This window comes from Pteronotus mesoamericanus, unplaced genomic scaffold (genome assembly GCF_021234165.1).
Source record: "Pteronotus mesoamericanus isolate MK-2021 breed Mesoamerican mustached bat unplaced genomic scaffold, CSHL_Meso_final contig_1018, whole genome shotgun sequence".
In the NCBI taxonomy this organism is placed as follows: domain Eukaryota; kingdom Metazoa; phylum Chordata; class Mammalia; order Chiroptera; family Mormoopidae; genus Pteronotus; species Pteronotus mesoamericanus.
In genome coordinates, this window is record NW_026555002.1 from 1,865,468 (window position 1) to 1,881,970 (window position 16,503).

At 57.8% G+C, this 16,503-nt stretch overlaps 1 protein-coding gene across 4 annotated transcripts in view; it reads right to left on the reverse strand.

Annotated features, from left to right (window-relative positions):
* Positions 1-16,503, reverse strand: part of AGAP1 (ArfGAP with GTPase domain, ankyrin repeat and PH domain 1) — a 415,191-nt gene that overhangs the window by 49,328 nt on the left and 349,360 nt on the right. The gene's annotated exons all lie outside the window — the stretch shown is intronic.

Below are 16,503 nucleotides of genomic sequence, written 5' to 3' on the forward strand. Positions count from 1 at the left end.
ACTATTAGGCACCGCATCTCATTTCTTTCCAAGTTTCCGATCACTGGGCCGTGAACTCGCTGCTACATCACCTGGTGAGCAGTTGATATTAATAATGATAATGACCCGCCGACCTGCCTGGGTGACCACTGCCTTAGTTAATTATTCTCTCAGCTGCCTGCACACCGCCACGCAGCTCTCATCTACGGCATGAGCCCCCGCGCGCTCAGCGCCTGCAGCCCGGCGCCCTGGCGCCCTCATCCCCTGCGACCCCCGACCTCTGGCCCCTGACCTCTGCTGAGCTCCCTGCTGCCCTAGGGCTCTCGAGAGCCTGCCTCGCCAGGAGTCCTTGACCTCCAGACAAGGACACTCAGGCAGCTCACCTCCGAAGGAACCACACTCGTGTCCTGGTGCCCTCACCTCCTTCCCGGCAGCCCCAGGAGAGGAGCAGCCCCCAGTCTGCGGCTGAGACCCTCCCACCTGGCCCACGGGCCCCGGGTGGGGGGTGGGACAGGGCCCAGGACGGGGATGCTCATGTCCTTGTTAATGCGCAGCCAGGCCTGGGGGATGGCTTCCCTAAAGTACCACGCATTGCCATGGAAATGGGGCCAGGACTCCCGTGCTTGAAACCTTTGCGCGCTCTGGTGACGACGGTATTGTTCTGTGCAAAAGCGGCATCGCTGTGCCTTTTGGACTTAACCTCCTGGTGAGTGGGGCTTAAATCTGTGGAACTTGTTCAGAAGGGTCCCTGAACACAGGGACGGGTGGGCACCTCCTTTTGTCAAACCATGATGGGTTCATTTCTTGCAGATTTCCAGACGCACCGCTCTCCTGTATCTAGCCTACGGCTACTCAAATGCCTCCAAACCCTCCGCACCCTGGCCAGTCCCTTCGCCTCGGCTTGGCCACGGGCCTCCGTTCCCAGCATCTTCCCGTTGCGGAGCCTCTTGCCTCGACTTTCAGCCGGCCCGCCCGCCCGCCCGCCCTCAGAGCGGCCCCCAGATGGAAGAGACCACTCCCGGACTCCACTCCCCGGTCTGGGGGAGCCCGGGGCAGGCCGCGCCTTGGCGATGTCCGGCAGGGGCCCGTCAGTCCCGACGCCCCATGGGGGTGAGCCACGGCGGCCCCTTCCTGGTGCGGCGCGGGGCAGGGCCCGGTGCTGAGGGTCCCGGGCTGGCTCCAGGCTCTTGGAGAGGGAGAGCGACGATCCACCAGCCATGTCTGGCCTGGGGGTGGTGCGGGGACGTGGGGTGGGGCGGTGCGCGCCTGCCACCTGTTCCCCCTGCTCAGCCCGAGTGTCCCCTCTAGCTTTGGAATCGCTTCTGACACCTGAGGACAGTTCTCACGCCTGTATCTGGGACCCCCAAATCTTGTCATTCTGGGATTTTAAAAATGCACACAGTCACCCCTCAAATACTTGATCCTCACATCCAATCAGCATGTGCAAGCCAGCTGGGCCGTGGCCCTCACAGGCTCCTGTTACTGGTTAGGGTGCTATGTTTCTAGTCATAAAACTCCAAAGTCACCCCGATGCCACCCTCCCCCTCTTGCTGCTGCCATCTGACCCGTGACAGCGCCGCTCGCCCTGTGCCCAGCCTGCACCTCCCTCCCCGCTTCCTTCCACCTCAGGCTGCCCGGCAACACGACGCACAGGACGCGGGCCAGGGCCTTCCCTCCTGAACCCGCTTTTTACTGCACTGATAGACCCACAGGGGGCACAATGGCCACGCCCCAAGCCCACCCTCTCTCTCCACCCAAATCAAATCCATGCTCGAGAAACCAGAACTGTGAGAATTAAGGGCTAAACGTCCCCAACGGGGAAGGCTCCCGTAGGGAGCGGGCACCTGGGCGGCTCAGCAGAGGAAGTCACAGTCAGGTGCCAGAGAGAAACCCGGGTCCTGTGTCCAGCGATGCCGGAAGGAACGGGACCACCGTGGCCCTCGGTCTGCAGAGCCCCTTGGCTTCTGGCAAGTTCTCGGGAGGAAACCATTCCAAATGATGGCCACCCGTGGGAACGCGAGACCGAGTCCACCCAACGCACAGGACGCAGGACAGCGGGTTTACATCCGCACATTACAGACACAGAGCTCAAAACAGCTGTGAGATGTTTAAAGGAACAGAAAAAGGGACTCTCCCGAATTTTCAAGTGAAAGGAGACCACGAAAACGGGCCAGGCGGATCAGAGTAACAGGTAAGTCTTTTGGAAATACAAATTATAAATGTTCAAGAAACCAAGTCCTCCGCGCTTGGAGAAGGGCTGGGTGAGAATGGGGGGTGGGGGTGGGGCACGGCAGATCTGGAGAAACGGGGGGCAGGGAGGGCGGGCGCTGTGATGGAGGGCGGCTGCGGAGCGCCAGCGGTGCCGGGAGCGACTGTGCACCCGCTCGCCGAAGAGCCTGCAGGCGGCAGGGCCGTACAGGGCGCCCAACCTGCGGCCCAGGACGGCTGTGACGCGGCCACACACGGAATCGTAAGTTTACCTAAAACCGTTTTTTTTTTTTTTTTTTTTGCTTATCAGTTTTCGTTAGTGTTTATGTATTTCTTGTGCAGCCCAAGACAAGTCTCCTCCTTCCAGTGCGGCCCAGAGACGCCCAAAGGCTGGACAGCCCCGGTTCCGATACAGAGTTCTCGATCTGGGAGGCACCAGGTTTACCGAGACGGACTACCAGCCACAAGGAGAACTGCACCCGAAGTTAGCAAAACTGCAAAACCAAGGACAAAAAGAGGCTCTTAAGAACAAAGAAAAGGCAGACGGCTCTTCAACACGTGTCAATAACGCAAATGACAGCTACTCAAAGGACCCCGCCCATATGCAGGACAGAGTGACAATGTCCTCAAAGTGAGGGGAGGAAAGAAGGTCTAGAGTGGGGGCTCAGTCAAATGTGCTTTCAAGGAAAAAATGACAAGAGCCTATTACCAGTAGGCCCTCACTAAAGGAACTACTAAAAGGTACGCTTCAGAAGATTCTAGAAAGGTTAGTAGAGCTAGAAGGTTGGTGAGCAAATAAGTTAAATAGGTAGCTACATCGAAACAAAAATGATGCCAAATACTACTGACGACTACCTTGGGGCAGGTACAAACACTGGGGAAATGAGAGTGAAGGTGAGGAGTAAAAATGGCCTGGACTTCGTACTGTCCCCAGGGGAGTAAGAACTGACTTCAGATTTTGATAAATTAGGTACACAGGATACAGTGACCTCTACAAGAATATACAATGTGAGCTTCCAAATCAGAAGAGGAAAAACATTCGAGAACAAAAACAAACATGATTGCAGTCTTTCATCAAAGGACTAGAAGGGCGCTCCCTTACGCTGGACAGCGGACGCCACTCCCAGCCCTCCGCGTTCTCCGTCTTTCAATGGCAACGCATGGCAACGCGTTAGAAACGATCATTTTGCATCACTGGGTGCTCACGGATGGCCCCGCTGGCCAGCACGGCGAGACAAAACAGGGAAGCCAAGGCCTGAGGGCTGGACAGATAATGACCCTGAACTGTCAGTCATGGATTACATGATTGCTCACGACTGGAGCCCCAAACAAGCTGCAAATGACGAGGAATAACGATAGCAAGGTACACGCCCAAGGCGACGAAAGGCGAATAGTACTTCTATGCCCTAGTGCCAAACCGAAATCATGTTTATATATGTATGTTTGAAATTCCTTTCTTTCCCTCTGTGAGGGAGCAAAGGAGAGACACAAAGAACTGTGAATAAGCCAAATACTTCCCCAGCAGTCACGACATCAAGGGCCACCGGGGACCTGCAGTCACGGTAACAGGTAACACTGCATTTGGCGGCGACGGGTTGGCCGAAGAGCATGTGACGATGGCAGATGCGCTCCCGCCTCGTCTCCTGGGAGAGGAGGTCCCGCCGGGCCTGGGCACTCTCATGGAATACCGAGACGGCTCAAAGGGGCCAAGAGCACACGGGCGCAGGACACCCTGTGACCCAGGCCTGGCGGACACCAGCTTGCGGGGAAGGGCCCAGGACTGCAAAGGGGGGGCCGCACGACACGGCCCGAGCGGCCCTGGAACGCACCTCTAGTTTCCCGTCCCCAGGAAGAGCCCCGCAGAAGTCCACTCATCAGAGACGCTGCTCTTTTTAGAGGGGAGTCCGGTGGGGCGACCGTGAACCTGGAAAGGCACACGCTCTAGAAATAATGAAGACACGAATGAGAATCCACAGTGGCAATACTTCCGTGACGAGGCGGGGGGCCGCCGCAAGCTGTGCGATCACTGTGACACCCCGCGCACACGCTAAGGCGCACGGCACACGCACGAAGGCCCCTCCCAGTCGCAGGACAGGGCGGGCAGAACGCTGAGGCTGCACTCGCTCCGCCGCGGCTCCGTGGGCGGGAGAGGAGGGGGTCTGTGCGCCGTGAAGAGGGCGGCACCCCTGCGCCGCCTTTGGGTTCCAGGCCACCGCGAAGATGTCTTTAAAGGAGCCAGGCCAAGGGGCCGCCTTGCGTCCTGAGTGAGGGGTTAAAACCTCCGTGCGGAGTCTGGAGGCCGTCACGTTACCACATGGAACCTGGCTATGTGGAGAGCAGCACGCGTGCCCTGGGTCCTGTCTCCAAGTGGCTTCCCCCCCCCCCCACCTTTTTTTTGAGAGAGAGAGAAATACATTAACACCTACAGACCTGGTTAGGATTCCAGAACTGAATGGTATCTGTCACACGACTTCACTCTGCCTCCCAAGAGTAAACAGAACGAGGACGAGGCTCACAGAGCGGTGGAGCCGTCAGTCGCGCTGCGCGGGCCTCTCCCGCGGGGGCACGCCGTTTCCTTGTGATGAAGCCGCGGTGACAGAATCGGAGCGACGGAAACAAGGGACTCCCGGGCCCCGATTCCGCCCGGAGACACGACGGGTTCGTGCTCCTCGCCAAGCGGCCGGCGCGGCCCTCTTCCCCTTCCCACACGCGCGCGGACGTCGAGGAAAGGGGCTCCACGAGGGGGTCCTGGTGGGGGGCTGGCGGGGGCTCCGCACGGCCCAGTGGCCTTTGTGGCTTCTCTTGGCTCCCCTTGTCAGAAGAGCAGGTGATGGCTCTTTAAAAAGCAGGTGTCCCCAAATCTCTAACCAGCTTGTCACTAGTGTCAGGGTCCTAAACTGGTCACGCCTGGGGAAGCGGATGACTAGCTACTGGAAAGTGTCCCCCTTGCTGTCACGGTGGTTCCCAGGACATGACGCGGTGGAGGGACTTCCCAGTGGCCGTCCTCCTGGGTACGTGGCGCCCTAGTCAGTGACCGGTCAGCACACAGGCAGGGCAGCCCCATCTACGCCAGGACAACCAGAGCACGTGACGCCCTTGGCCACTCCGCTTTGTCCTAGGAGGGGGCACGGGACCCCAGGGTCCTTCTCCAGGCCGTCGCGCCTGTGTGGGGCCACAGTGCCCCTTCCCTTCCTCTCTTATCTGGGGGCTGGCAAGCCACGTCCCACAGGTTCAGGTGCCTCTGTGCCTCCCCGGGAAGGGAAACCTCTGCTATTGAGGCCGCTGCCTGTGCAAGGTGAGAGTGTGCTGGCCAGCAGGGGGGACAGCGCTGGAGGCTGTCCAGGTGGCTGGGCAGAGGTGACCGGGCAGCCAGCTCCAGCCTCCTATAGCCGGTCATGAGAACGATCCACTGTCTGCCCTTTTCGGCCTATATCCTTTAAAATGGGCTCCGTCACCGCCACCCCAGTGCTGACTAATCGCGGAGACAAGGCCTGCCGGGCGAGCCTGCGGCCGGCGGTCTGGTCTTCTCGCGAGGCCCACAGTGGGACAACCCCTCATTCAACCCTGCCTCCCCGGCTGCGTCCTGCGGCGACCGATACACTCACTAAGTGAACAGTTCGCAGGTCCTGGGACCCACGAATTTTCCCTTCTTCTGTGTAGACAGAATGTAACATGTTCAAAGAAGAATTTTTATCAGCCGGCGCAGCCTGCCCCAATCACTGATGGGCCAAAGGGCCTCCGTCACACTGGGGAGGGACTCGGAGACAGTGTTCTGGTGATCAGGAGCTGGAGGAAGCCGGGAACTGGCAGCATGAGCCCGAATCAGCCAGGCAGGCGGACCTGGAGTTCCCCTGCTCCGTGCTCCCCACTCGCCACGGGCCCTCGACGATGAGAATACCCCGCGGCCGCGTTTCATTTCTAGCGGCTTCCTCTCCCCAACACAAACCTACCCGTGGTGACAGTTTCAGTGGCTTCTATTTAATTCATTTGGGAAAACAGAATCCCGGGCCTAGAAATTCCTGACAACACCCACGGGGAAACTGTCTCTTAGCTGGAAGGACGCGCGGGGTCCACAGAGCTCCAGCCCCGGCGCCCCGGCCGCGCGGCACCCAAGTCCCGGTGCTCCCGGGGCCGCGGAGAAAGGAGCGCGTTGTGTTGCCCAGCGTGACATTCCGGGGCCCGGCGGTTTCATAAAGTTTGTGATTAGGCTCCCAGGGATTTCAACCGTTTTCTGTGTTTAACGGTGAGCTGTGGCCAGGTCCGCCATAATAGTATTTTAGCACCATGAACCTGTCGAAACCAACCTTCCCAATTATTCCCAACGACATTAATAACACCGGATATTACACTAATTGCGTCCAGTTTCTATGCAGACGCGGCCCCACGGGGCTAATTTTGCCTCCTCAGGGGCAAGCAGCCCGGCCGTCAGACCGACTTCACAAGGAAGCCTTCCTCATTATACAAGTCCGGGCTGTCAAACTTTTTTTTTTTTTTTAAAGGTTAATGGGCCAATCAGTCATCAATTATTTTTGCGGAATCCTAGCAAAGGGTTAAAGGGCTCAAAGCAGCTGCAACTGTTTCACATTTGGAAGTTGTTTTCAACAGGAGGCGGCTGACAAGGATGCACTTTGGGGGAGCGGGTGAAAGTGGAGACGGGATGGACAGATGCATCCGTCTGTCCTCGGGGCAGCTCAGGGGCGAGAGGGACTGCCTGGTGCTTTCGCCAAGGCCACGAGGAGCCGGACCTTTGTGCCAGACGGAGGCGGACGGCTCACAATGCCTGCGAGAGGCGGGCGTGGTGTGCGCAGCGACGGAGCAGGCGCGTCTCTCTTCTGCACACTTGCTGCGTCCGCAGAGGTCGCGGTCCGAGGTCTCCACGGGCTCGAGGGGGAGACTGTGCCCGGTCCCCGGGGTTCCCACACAGCAGGAAGCTGGACCCCCGATGTCCATTTCTACCCACACGGCTAAGTGTCCTTCCTCACATATTGAAGGACACGTGAGGAAAACGTGCTGTCTGAACTGTGCAGACGTGACCGTGCTCAGCAGGGTGGACGCATGCGTCCACTTGCAGAGGCGGTGCACAGCACCCAGACTTAGCGAAGCCCCGAGTCTTCCACGTGGTCATCGTTTAGAAGTGACCCTACATTAAAGAAGCCACCCCCTCCGCGTTGGACCTCTGTTGTTGCAGAACTAGGGCACTGGCCTTAGGGTGCTTGACAGCGCCCCCGGGAGTGTGTGGAAGGCAGTGTAAACTCTGGGCCAGGCTGCTTTTTCCTCACTAGCCTGCGAGCGTCAGCAATGGGTTTCTCCCAGCTTTTGCCTCCGTCTCCATGTTGACGTTTTCTTGATGCCCTTTAGGTCCTGGGCTCCCACTCTGGGGGCTTCCCGCCCGCAATGCACCTGCCTCTCCTACCTGGCGCCCTGCGTCCCAGCCTTGTCCCATCAGCGGGACAAGGGGAGCACCCGTGGAGCCATGCGCCAGGCCCAGGGAACACACCAGCGCACGGCAGAAGCAGCCTGCCAGGGAAGCTCCAGCTGGCCTGGGAGGACCGAGGTGCGCCACTCCTCACCTTCCTGGCTGGGCAGACATTCAAACCTGGCCCAGCGAGCCTGGTGCGGAACTCCGAATCCCCTTAACCCCATCCTCCAGGGAACCACGACCAAGTTACCACAGCTGGAAGCTGGGATGGAATGAACTGCCAGGTCTGCTGCAGCCTGGGCCCCGTGAGATTACTCGAAGCTACGTCCACAGCCTCAGGCTCTTATGCTAATTTTTTGAGCCCTACATTTGGTAAATACTTCAGTATTTCTGCTTTCAAAGCACGCATTACAAAGCACTGTGGCTTGGATATTTTACTCAGTTAAGATGAAAACCACACACGTTTAAGCTCTAGCCAAAACCCACCATAATATATAAAGTCAGTTTTTATTTTCAATTTTTCTTCCCTTTTTGTAGGAAAAGATAAATGTGAAGGAAACCTGAAGAATATGGCTCAAGATTGTGCAAAATCAGTAACACAATATAAACACCGCCCCCCCCCCCAATTGAGAAGCTACTTATTTTAAACAAAGAGGAAAATCATTTTTTTCTGGTCATTACAAGACACGCAGTTCCTGGTTTTCAGGTAAGCATTTCTGCGAGCGGAGCCGTGACTACGGTACCCGCCCCCGTTCAGCCCAGAGACCCACAGAGGCGTGCGCTGTGCTTAATGCAGGACATGGGTGGGGGACGCTGGGAAGAGGCCCATCCCCAGGGGGTGGTCACCAGGTTAGCACTGTCCACCCTGCCCGTTGTCCCGGGGCCATTCTCCCAAACGCGAGGGAGGCGTGTGTCGTCCAAACGCTGGGGAGCTGGGGGGGCCGTCCGCGTGCCGGGCGCCCAGACACTGCATCCCGCCGGATTTGGCTTCCAGAACTGGTGGGCGCCACACATGTCTTAAACTAAGGAGCGAGTTGAAAACAAAGCTCCTGAAACAAGAAATTATCGGGTCCAAAACTGGAAACATCTCATGGCGCGGAGGATGGATGCGTTATCACTTTCCCGGCACTTGCTCATGGTCTGGGATTTGCGCTTAGGAAGAGCAGAGAGAGGCCTCCGTTGTCATTCCTGCAGCCACCGAGCAGTGCTCTGCTTCTGCCACTCGTTCTCGCTCCTACTTGTCACTTCTCGGAGTCAGACGTGGGCTCAGCCTGGCGGGGCCGGCCCGGGGCTCCCTCATCTGCTCAGAGCCCGGCGCGGGGATTCGGGGACTTGGCCGCCCAGGTGCCCCTCGCCCAGGTGCGCGCAGGGCTCGGATGACCAGTTTCATCCCTCCTAAAGGCAAAGGCTGGAAACCCCAGCGATCTTGCTTCTCTCCCCAAGACGTCAGTCCTGGAGTTATTTCTCACGAAAGCGCTCCCCAAATCTGAATGCACCTGCGTGGGATCTTGGCCTGCGCTGTGCCCAGGGACCAGGGCTTGCCTGGGCTGCTTCTGCCGTGCGCTGGTGTGTTCCCTGGGCCTGGCGCATGGCTCCACGGGTGCCCCGCCCACGCATGCGCTCAGAGCTTTGCTATTACTTAAGCCTTTGTGACGATTAACAAGGATGGCCGAGGTCACTCACATGTGCCCAGCTCTGTGCAGAGGACTTTGCAGGCCGCACTCTGCTTTCTTGGGTACACTTTAGGGTGGGCTTGACTGCCCCCTTTTTAGGAAAGGAACCCCGGGCCGCACGCGGGAGGTGAGGTGAGACGCAGCCACCGCCGCGCGATTCAGAGGACCACGTGGGCCGTCCGGGCCTGAGTGCAGAGCCGCAGGCTGGGGAAAAGGCAGTTTGATTCCAACCACCCCCCCCCCCGCCACGCCCTCAGGGCATGTCTGGCCGGACCTCCCTGCTCCTCGCTTTGTAAATGGCGCTTAGGCGTGCTACTGACAGAGCGGCCCTCCCCGCTCAGGGAAGGGAAGGACTCAAGGTGGCCGGCGGGGGCGCTGCGCCACACGGCCCTGGACATTGGCTCCGACAGGTGCCGCTCTTGTGCCCCCTCCCCTTCGCCTTGGGCCACCCATGCGCGCTCCCAGTGCCTGGGGCCCACCGCGGGCGGGGGCACAAGAGCGGGACCCAGGCCGCCTGGGCGCCAGCCACGGCCCGCGCCGCCCCTCAGGCACACAGGGTTTGCCTTGTTCCTGACCGAGGATCAGTTTGACTGGCAGCAGGGCAAGGATAAGAGCGAAGAGGAGCTTGTCGGACGGTGGAAGGCAGCGAGGGTGGGGGCTTTGGGCAGGCCGCTGGGACATCGCGGTGGGCGCGGCGCTGGATTCACATGTTGCCAGGAGCCGTTCAGAAGGACGGCTCGACGGGCCACACAGCGGGGCCAGGGCTGCTGGCCGCTGGGTGTCAGGACCCAGGACGGCCATCGGCACCGCTCTGCTCAGGCCTACGTGTGCCCCACGCCCGTGACTGCGCCCATGTCCAGGGTCCGGGCGGCAGCGTTGTCCCCAGACCCAGCCCAGCCTCCACGTGCTCGTGTGCTCTCCCAGGGCTCCTGGCCACCTGTCTCCCTGCCTTGGTTTCTCCTTTTGTAAGATGTGGAGGAGATAACCCTGTCAGGGGTTTCCAGGGAGTCGCCGGAGAGGAAGCCAGGAAATCGTGACCCCTGTCGAGTCTCACCGCCCATAAAGACCTTCCTGGATGGACGTCGCACGCAGCACGCCTCCCCGCAAAGCCCCCCGGCACCGGCGGCCCCTGGCGAACGCGCCTTGCCTCACCCTGCACCAGCATCTCTGTCCCGCAGCTCCCACCCCCAGGCTGGCGGCCAGGCCTTCCCTCCCCACCTGCCGGGACCCTGTCCAGGGTGTCTGTGCCACGCAGTGACAGCGTGTGAGCGTGGCCTGTAACTTAGCTCAACGTGAACGAGGTGGGTGTGTCGGGACTGTGCCTGTGAGCAGGGGTGGTGACCGGTCACCGAGCTGGGCTGCCGCTTCGAGGCCTGCTCATGCGCGCTCCTGGGAACGGGGCCATCTTGGCTGCCTGGGGGAGTGGGGAGCGGGGCACCAACCTCGCACAGGGCACACGTGTTCTCTGAAACACTTGTTTCTCCACGGCAGAGCCTGTGTGGAACCGCCGTGTCCGGGGACCTGAGTCCACTGCTGTGGGGGGAGGGGAGCACCCCAAACAGGGGCCTGTCTCTGGGGCAAGTTCCAGACCCACAGAAAGGGACCTCTCGGGATGGCCTGGACAGGGGTCACGTTGGCCTTACCTCTGGCTACTTGGGTGCAACCGTCGCCGACAGTGTGAAGTGGCCCATTCGGCTCAAACAACGTGGGCGGCCTGACGCCCCGAGAGGCCCCTTGTTCCCAAGCGCATCGTCCCTCGACCCATTGATGCTTTATGATGCGCACTGATGTGCTCGCTTCTGTGAGAGCGGAGTCCACCTGTCCAGCCGACACACGGCGACGATCCCCAGCCATCTGCGGGGGTGCCGGGGTGGGGCGGTGTGGGCCGAGGACCGGCCCCTGGACGCTGTGTGGCCCCCGCGGCCGCGCGGGCGGGGCAGGCTGCTCGCCACAGCCCCGCAGGCCCCCTGCCGCGGTTCCTTACGCCCAGCGTCACCCTTCAGCTCGGCTCTCTTGGTTCTTTCGCAGAGGAGCGTTGAGCGGGACTTGCGTTCCTGGGTCTCCCAGCATCCGAGGCCGAGGCAGCTGCTCCTGGGGGTGGGAGGCAGCTCCGCAGCGGGAAGCCCCACGGCTAGTACACCTGCCGTCCCGCCTCCAGGCTCTGGAGCGGGAAGACGGGCGCTGTGTCCTTGCTGAAGGAACTTAAGAGTCCATCAACCTTGGGGAAGAGGCAAATTCTTATAAAGTAACAAAGATTTAAAAATTGCTGCAATATATATGTTACGTCTCCATCTTGGTATCAGAGGTAATTAGCCCGAGTGGAGGGAAAAAAGCGAGAGAGAACATATTTTTGTTGGTTTTCTATGCTTGCGGGTGTGTTTCTCTAATTAGTTTGGTCCCATTTGTTCTTCTCCGCTCCTGACAGACACGCACTGAGGACTGGGGGACAAGCCCTGGGGTCCACAGACCTGGGCACACGTCCTGTCTCCGGAACGTGCTGTTTGTCCTGCAGAGAACCGCCTGGCTGTCACAGCCTTGCTTTCCCATCGTCACACGGCGCCTGCCGGGCGGGGCGCTGCGGAGAGCCCTTGACGTGCAGTCGAGGGGCCAGCGGCGTCCGGGAGGGCAGGCTCTGGAGCGACTCCTCAGGGTCCGATCGCCGCCCCGCCCCCCCACCCCTGCCGCCCTCACCAGCCTGAGGCCCCCGGCCGGTCCCGCACGGTCTGAGCGGACCCCTCCAGATGGGGGAAAAAGTGATGTGGAGTCACCCCCCACACCGAGGACCACACCGGTGAGCGGCCAGGCTCCTGGTGGGCACGCTCCCTACTGTTGCGGAACCCGAGTCCTGACTCTCCCGGCCGCATTTCGGTGTTCGGTGGGCGCCTCACGGTCACTTTAAAAACTGCTCCACGTGGGGCCGCCCCACTTAGTGTCACAGTCGCGGCCTCAGGTTCCAACAAAAGTGAACAGCTCACGATACAATTATTCCTAAAGAATCGTTTCATAGGCAGAACACGTGGGGACGTACATCCAAAGGCTGGCAATCAAAGACGTTCTGATAATTTATGGGACTGTATGGATTCAGGAATAAACTATGAAAGGCCGTATGAAATGAGATCGTGTATGCACACATATTAATCTTAAAAGAAACCCAGAGTACATGAAGAATGAGCGTGGCGCTTAATTGAGGGTTCACAAATGTAGCTGAACAATGAACAGCCATGAAAGAAAATGGGGGGGGGCGTGGGCTGGGGGGTCATTATTCACTCCCCCGCCCACAGGACCGCCTTGGGTAGCTGCTGGCGGTCGGCTGGCTGCCCCTGGGGTGAGCATCAGCCCACTAGTGTCGCGGGGGGCTCTGCCAGCAAGTCTCGGGGGCAACGTCTGCCCGCTTCCTGCCCTCCAACTTCATGTCCAACCCCACGGAACGTCAAACGTCGCACCTCATTTCTTAAGGCCGGAAGCCAGTCAACAAGTTTGTTGTGATAAATGTGTACATGTACAAAAGAAAACATATTTGATAAGAACACAGTGAAATGATATGCGCCTTAGGTTGAAACACTAACATTAAAAAACAGTGAATGAGTATTTTAATACCCGTTAAAATGAAACAAAAATGCGACTGAATGGGACCGTCTCTGAGAGGCTATTATTTTGCCTCTCATCTCCTCTTCCTTGACTGAGCGCTTTGAAAGAAGAGACTGGGAGGGTCAAGCTCCACGGGTACCTTAGCAGATGGCGATTTCCCCTCGAGGAACGGGAAAAAAAAATTATGATTAAAATACAGGTCTCTAACAAGGCATCAGGAAAGCATAGTTTTGTTTTCCAGATTCATTTGTTTTTCTGGCTGAGAGCAGGGCTTTCTGCGGCGAGACCGGAGTCATTGCGGAAGGCAGGAAAAGAGGGTGGCGTTATAAATCAGCAAAGGTTAATGACCGGGATGTGAGGAGAGGGGCTTGTTTACAGGAATACCGTGCAATTTAAAATTTACAAGAGATTTAATGCCACCGCTCGGCAATCGCTAAAATCAACAGCCCAGAAAACGGTGACATTAAGAAAAATATTACAGTTATAATCATCCCCAAATAAGTCAATTAGCGTTAAGGCGCGAGCTGGCGATTACTTGACCCATTTGGCTTGCACTTAAGTGAAGAAAACAATGCCCCCCTATTATGCCAAGATCGCCGGATTGCGACCTGTTCCGCGTCGCGCGTGGCGAGCGCCCGCCTCCTCCACTGGGCTCGGGCTGCTGGAGCTCGTTTCCCCTTTGCCTGGCATCAAAATAATTCTGACCCTTGACATTTGTAATCATAAAAAAAAGGCAATTTATAATTGTGTTGTTCAAATGAAGGTGGGGAGAAATTCAATCTGCTATTATACAGAAGCAGTGACGGCTGCCTTCGCCGAAAAAAAGCCACGCAAGTCAATTTGTGAACTTTGGCACCAGACGACCTTTAGAAACACGACAATGTACTGAATTTACAAGCAAGAGCAGCCCATGCAAATGGCCCGGGCCGGATCGGAGCTGCGCGGAGCGTTATGGAGAACGCGCCCGCAAAACAAATTAAGACTGTTACTTAAATGTCACGGCACACTATTGTATTTGGCTACAGATCATTACACCTGATACTAACACTTTTAAAAACTGTAATAACTTGGGAAATATTACATTGAGTGCCCACATGTATAAAGCAAAAGAAAAAAAGAGGAGAAAATAGGTTTCTGAAGTAATTTAAACATCACTAGTCTACGACTGGAGGGAAAGGTCAAAATTTAAGTAAGCTGAAAGGAACATGAATGGTAAACTAAAACACACAAACAAAAAGATGGCGGGACCACAGGGACAAGTCTGCAAACACAGCACGGGCGCATGCGGCGTTGGGGCTGCATTTCCACATCGGCATGGCGGGGGCGCTGGCGGGCGCCGGGGGAGGGGCGCTGGCGGGCAGCGGGGGAGGGGAGGCGGCGTTACCTTCGGTGTTGGTGCTGCTGCTGCTGTATATATTTCGCAGGCTACCAACACGGTTTAGTTTCCATGCTTTGCGTTTGGCTGCATCCCGAGAGCAGAAAGGGGAGAGGGGGAAAAAGAGAGAAAACAAAAAGGAGAAGAAATCAAATGAAAAGGGGAGAAAAGAAATGTCAAAGTAGCACGTGACGTCACCTCCATCAGTTCCCGAGAGGCGGAGGGCGCTGCTGGGTCCCCGCCGGCCTCTGCTCCCCCACCCCCGCTTCCCCACTGGGGTGACACGCAGGCCGGAGGTGTCCGGACGGCGTCCTTAGTTGTGCACAAAACCCAGCCGCCGCCCAGGCAAGTAAGCCCACGCATCCCTGTCCGCCTGCTGGGTTTCCACGGGCCTACTCCCAACAGCGCAGAGTCGGCCTTCCCTTGGGGGCTGGTGGCATCTGTTGAATGGGCTGGGGTGCCAGCACCTCAAAGCGAGAGACCATGGTGATTAGCAGTTCCTGTGTGTGTTGTGGAATGGAGGTCTTCACACCCCGAGCTGTTACACGACGAAGATCCCCCCCGCACCCCAGCATATTTAGATCTGGACAGTAGCCTACATCAGCCACACTCTGCTACCGTCTGGCTGCTGTTGAAGGGCGGGGACCCCTCCTTAGGGGGCTGTAGGAGGCTCTGGGTGGAGCTCCGAGGACCCCAGAGAGCGCACCTGACTCCTTAGGTGCTTAGCTCACCGAAGAAAGCGTCAGAAAGAAAAAAACAAATACCAAGTGAACCGCAGCAGAGCCCTGAGCTCCAAAGTCAAATGCAGAAGCAAACTGATCTGACATGGGCGGAGCCCACCTGCCTGCACACAGTGCGTGGTGACTGGTCAGGGCGCAATGGGCCTGGTGTCCCCGAGGCGCCTCATCAGCCCCCACCCTCCCAACCGCCCTGGGCTCGGGACGCACGATCAGGGAAGCACCCCAACCAGACCACCGGTCCTCTCAACTTCCACAGCCGGGAGGAGAAACCGGCCAGACCGCCCGCTGGACTCTCTGGGTCGCCCTGCCGCGCTCCCGGGAGGCCGGCGCGCACGTCCGCAGGAGCGTAGGAAGCTCGCGGCACAGGGCTGCAGCGGCCGGGCCCGCAGCTTTCACGCCGACCCGCTCCTGACTTAGGACACGCCGGCTGCGCCTGCCCGCCGTGGGCAACGAGTCCAGACACCCAGCCTCGGAGGGCCCAGGCTGAAGTGGATCTCAAGCGCTTGGGGCATATCAGGTTTCTTTGGAGTGACAACCTAAGACGCACACACAGAATAAGGACATCTAAGGAAGCAAAGGCAATTCTGAAGCAGGACAGCATTGGATATTCAGGGGGCAAATTTTATATAATGAGAAAAAGAACTAGCAGTCCTTTACTAGTCCTCTGATTTAAGGAGAAAAAGTTAGGCTTTAACTAAACACCTAAGAATTACTTTGTAGCTTGAAAACGACAAATAATTTAGCAAGAAATGTAACCTGTAAACTAGTAGGCATCTAAGTTTGGTGACGGAAGCCCCTCCGTGGTGCATGGGTCTGAATTTAATGTTTCGTGGGCCGAGACATTGTCCCCTGATCTCTGCATTCTCAAGGCATCTATAAGGTACCTGTCCCAGGCAGCAGCACACCTGGGAAAGGGGGCCTCGGGTACCCACCAGTTAGTAATGTCACGCCCTGGGGACAGGCAACCAAACTAGTCTGTTTTCAAATGTTCCTTTTAGAGACAGATGTTCAGTGAACACCCACCAGGTTCCTCAGGTATAACAGGTGCGTTCATCGACTGAAACGTGTGCTTAATTCTTTCTCCAGCCGAAGCTCTGGCACTTGGGCCATAACTCACAAGCAGAGCTGCACTCCTCACCTGAGGCTCGCCTCCGCCACACATTTGCATATAAATAGGCCGCGGGGAGCCGGCCCTCCCATGGGGAGCCGCCCGCACCCCTCTCTCGCCTGCTTTATGTCCTGCGTTTTTCATCCTCTGCTCCCCTGACTGTGCGGAGGCATAAGCAGGAAGTGAACCCACGGCCTGGTTTCCTATTAACCTATTGATGAAATAATCAATTTCAATGTGTAAAATGTCATGCCTTTTTCTTCTCCTTAAACAAATGGATGTTTTCTGGCTGATACCAGGGCCCTGATATGTGCATTTGTCTCCTGGGGCATCGATTGCTCCGAGTCCACTTGTTCAGAAGCTTCAACAGGAAAATACAGCCACATGATCATCGATAAAATATCAGGGTACGG